This window comes from Ovis canadensis, chromosome 12 (assembly GCF_042477335.2).
Source record: "Ovis canadensis isolate MfBH-ARS-UI-01 breed Bighorn chromosome 12, ARS-UI_OviCan_v2, whole genome shotgun sequence".
NCBI lineage: Eukaryota > Metazoa > Chordata > Mammalia > Artiodactyla > Bovidae > Ovis > Ovis canadensis.
Genome location: NC_091256.1, coordinates 88,526,847 through 88,531,239, shown reverse-complemented (window position 1 = coordinate 88,531,239; position 4,393 = coordinate 88,526,847). Strand labels below are relative to the sequence as shown.

The following is a 4,393-nucleotide window of genomic DNA, read 5'->3' as shown; positions in this document are numbered from 1 at the left end:
AGTTTGGTCCCTCAAAGGAGGCACTGATGCCATCCTTTTTGGTCTAGTATCTAGCTATATAAATAAGACATGAATAGCACCATCCACAAAGGAAAAATGCATACATTTCTTTATATGTATGGCTGACTCACTTTGCTGTACATCTGAAACTATCACAACATTGTTAATCGACTGTACTCCAACATAAAATTAAAAAGTTAAAAAATAAGTAAAGAAGCAAACAAAAAAAAAGTAAGAACTTCTGTTCACCAAAATATATGGTGCTGAGTAAAATTATATTGTACCGGAAACTAAGGAGAAATTCACTCTATCACTGAATGTGGTAAAAAATGGAGTCACTATCCTATAATTAGACCTAACAGAACAGAACCTTTTGGGGAGACTAGCGTCCTTCTAGATCCGAGGGTCGATGCCACGGCAGGGTATGGAGGAAGGGGCAGTGGGCTGACCACATCTGGAGTCCCAGCTTAGTGGACGACTGAGATGGCCAGTGTGCATGGCATCACCTACTACAGAAGTCAAGTCTCGTGAGGACTGGAAGGAATCGCTAAATTTGATGATGCAGAGTTTATCACTAAATTTGAAAAGACTAGGTATCTGTTTGAGAATAAACATTAGACGTCAAAGATTTGAAAACTGAGCGTGGACTGAGGCAATGCAGAAGATGACGTACACGACTCCTGAGAATTCGAAGTTAATGCAGAGGCAGCTATGACGGGACCAGCTGCGGGAATGGCAGAACAGATCACTGCTTTTAGAATGGGGGAAATGTATTTGTTGATCGAAACGATCAACAGAAGAATTTGGAGCAGGATCTCTCTGGTGGCTCAATGGTAAAGAATCCAGCTGCCAACGCAGGGGACGTGGGTTCAATCCCTGGCCCGGGAAGATCCCACATGCCGTGGGGAGCTAAGCCCATGGGTCATAACTACTGAGCCTGTGCTCTAGAGTCCATGAGCCGCAACTACACAGTCTGAGGGCTGCAACGGCCGGAGCCCGCGCCCCCAGAGCCCGCGCCCCCAGAGTCCATGCGCCCCAGAGCCGCGCGCCCCAGAGCCCTCGCGCCACCACAAGAGAAGTGAGAAGCTCGAGCACCACGACCAGGGTCGCCCTTGCTCACCACAACTGGAGAAATTCCGTGTGCAGCAACAGAGGCCCAGCACAGCCAAAAATAAACAAGTAAAATAAAAAAAGAATTCGAAGTAAAGGCTGGTAATTGAGGAGGGAGTGCGAGGCTGTGGGACCGAGAACACAGACGGGCGCAGACGGGGTCTCCTGCAATGACGAGGGAGAAACAGCAGATGCAAAGGACGCAGGAGGCCCGGAGGAGGACACCCGGAGGAGGACACACAGGCCCCCTGGGCTCAGGAGAAGCTGGCCAAGGGGACACACTGGCTCCTCTTGCTCTTCCTGAAGAAGAAGGAAGCGTTGTCTGCGGAGGCTGGTGAGGCGTGGAGTGGGAGAATAACAGAGGATTGCAGACCAGGGTTTGCAGATGGTGATGGGATTTAATCACCCATCTGTGGCAGAATCCACAGGATCCCATCTACTTCTCTTTTCTTATTATCATTGTTGTTGTCTTGTTATTACTTTGTTTTTTGCATAGTTTCAGATTTACTCTCCTGATAATATGAGCCCCAAAGAGTTGAGGGAAAGATTTTCGTTTTCAGCTTCACTGCTTATAAAATACATTAATAGGCAAAAATAGAAATCAAAGCCATCTTTTTTTTTTTTTAATGTGAAATTACAGAGTACATGTTTAAAAAACAAGTTTCCCTTTAACTCCAGACGCAGACCTAAATCCTGAGGGGCATAAAAAAAAAAGCTTCCACGTGGGAAGCTGGATTTTTAGGCTAATGAATGCAACTCTATTTTTGATACTATGCTGTGTGTTTATATAAAATAGAGGAGCATTTTAGGCCAATTAGTGGCTTTCAAACCCTATACTTTTTCCAGCAAGGGCTAAGCTTGACGAACTTGACAAGTTAATACAGAGAAGTTGTTGGCAGCGAAATTGTGCGGTCGGGTTGATTCAAGGCAACAAAGCTGGAGCATAAATTAGTTTTTATTTGTTAAAAGAAAAACAAACTCTGTTTGTTTTTGCAATACAGTTTGTTAGTTCTTTTAATTTGGGAGAAAATTTGGGGAATTCCAGTTCGCAGAGCAGTAAGAGGCTGGGGCCAGGGCGAGGCAGGCCCCAGCTCCGGGCCTGTGTAAACAGCACCCACGTCTCCCTGGGTATACCACGGTCAGGGCCGCGGGGCGGGCCCGCCACGCCCGGACCTCGGCTGAACCGGAGCGCTGGCCGGACAGTGACTGGGGGCGGAGTCACGGGGCAGCATTCAGAACCGCAGCGGGAGGCGTGGCCACTGCCCCCACCCCCGCCGTCTCCAGCGGGGACTCTGGAGCCCCAGACTTCCAGGGAGATCCTGCTTCGATGGAACGCTGGCGATCCTGGAGGCCTCTCTCCTTTCGGAGATAAGAAAAGTCAAGAGCAGACGGGCAGATGCGGCAACGCGAGACAGTCCCAGTGCCCAGGTCCAAGGCGCTTTGATGTCAACTGGGCCATCGGCAGCCTCACTTGTTTGGTGGGACACGCGAGGACGTGAGGGGCGTTCTGAGCCCGTCCTAGGAAAGAAAAGGAAGCCAAAGATGTCCTGAGTGCTGGTCGTCACTGTGCCTGCACGCAGGCCTCAGCTGCGACTCCCCACTGAAACCAAGCTAACTCTGTCTCTAGCCCCTAAACTGAACCGGGTCTCTACCCTCACCCTAACCCAGTCTCTAAACCTAACCCAACGATAACCCTCACCCTCACCTTAACCCAAACCCCAAACACAACCCCAACCCTACCTCGAGCCCCCGTCTTGGGGAAACTTGAGGTGGGGGTTGCGCCATCTTCCTGACTTTTATGAGTTGGTCAGAATCACAGGATTTGTGGCGTAAGAGTTTCTTTACAAGAAGTCTGCAGCCAGGCTTAGCCCAGCATGGGTTTTTCTTCCCCTTTAGGGTTCACCAAACACTCTCCCATTTACAAGTCCCTTGAGACTCGTGACAAAACTCTAAAGAGCTGTGGTGGAAATTGCTAGTGGTTCCCAATGTCTATTTGGGTTTTTCTACAACAATAGAATTCCTGTATTAGTCACGGTTACTGTATTACTCCGGAGAAACGGAACCGATCGGATACATAGAGAGATATGAGATGAGATTTATTGGAGGAACTGCTTCACAGGGTGACGGAGCCCGGGACGCCCCACAGTCTGCCGTCTGGCTGGTGACCCAGCAAGGCTGCTAATGTAAATTGGTCTGAAACAAGGAGCCCTGATATCTGAGGGCAGGAAAAGATGGACCTCCCAGCTCAAGAAGAGGAAAGAAGTTACCCTTCCTTCACTTTTTGTTCTGTGTGGGCCTCCACGCACTGGATGACGCCATCCACGTTGGTGAGAGAAGAGCCCACAGGTGAGGGAAGCTTCAGTCTACCGAATCAAAGGCCCACCTCTTGTAGAAACACCCTCATAGACACCCCTAGACATTATGTGTTGCCAGCTGTCTGGGTGCCCCTTAGCCTGGTCAAGTTGACACATAAAATGAACCATCACAAGCCCTGATTTTTACATGGACACAAAAGACAGACCGCACATCCCAGGCTTCCTTGAAGCTAGATGAGGCCGTACAGCTAAGTTCTGGCGAATGGGATGAGAGAGGAGGCAATGAGATGTTGGCAGGCGATGGGTGCCACTTCTGTGTTATGCCATTAAAAGGAATGCTGTTGGGTCATCCAGTACTCTTGCCTGGAAAATCCCATGGATGGAGGAGCCTGGTGGGCTACAGTCCATGGGACTGCGAAGAGTCAGACATGACTGCGTGACTTCTCTTTCACTTTTCATTTTCATGCATTGGAGAACGAAATGGCAAGCCACTCTAGTGTTCTCAGTCCCTAGAGAATCCCAGGGACAGGGGAGCCTGGTGGGTTGCCGTCTATGGGGTCACACAGAGTCGGACACGACTGAAGTGACTTAGCAGCAGCAGCAGCAGACACACCTAGGGCTGTCACACAGATTGAAGTCAAAAAGAGAAAAAAAAAGTGTGTATTAATGCACATATGTGTAATCTGAAAGAAAAAAACTGGTATAGATCTTATTTATAAAGAAGAAATAGAGACAGAGGTAGAGAGCAAACATACGTATAGCAAGGGAAAAGTGGGGGATGAATTGGGAAATTGGAATTGATACATATATGCTATTGATATATTCGTCTGAAGGACTGATGCTGAAACTCCTGTGCTTTGGTCATCTGAGCCGAACAGCTGACTCATTGGAAAAGTCCCTGATGAGGAGGAAAATCGAAGGCAGAAGAAGAGGGCATCAGAGGATGAGATGACTGGATGCCATTACCA

The 4,393-nt window shown here is 48.6% G+C and overlaps 1 long non-coding RNA gene across 1 annotated transcript; it reads right to left on the bottom strand.

The window, feature by feature from the left end:
• Positions 1-2,047: 2,047 nt before the first annotated feature.
• On the bottom strand, positions 2,048-3,841 carry LOC138415791 (uncharacterized). The gene is made up of 2 exons (XR_011247412.1): positions 2,851-3,841; positions 2,048-2,628 (listed from the first exon to the last, which is right to left on the bottom strand). It is a non-coding gene; the product is annotated as an uncharacterized lncRNA (long non-coding RNA).
• Positions 3,842-4,393: the final 552 nt, after the last annotated feature.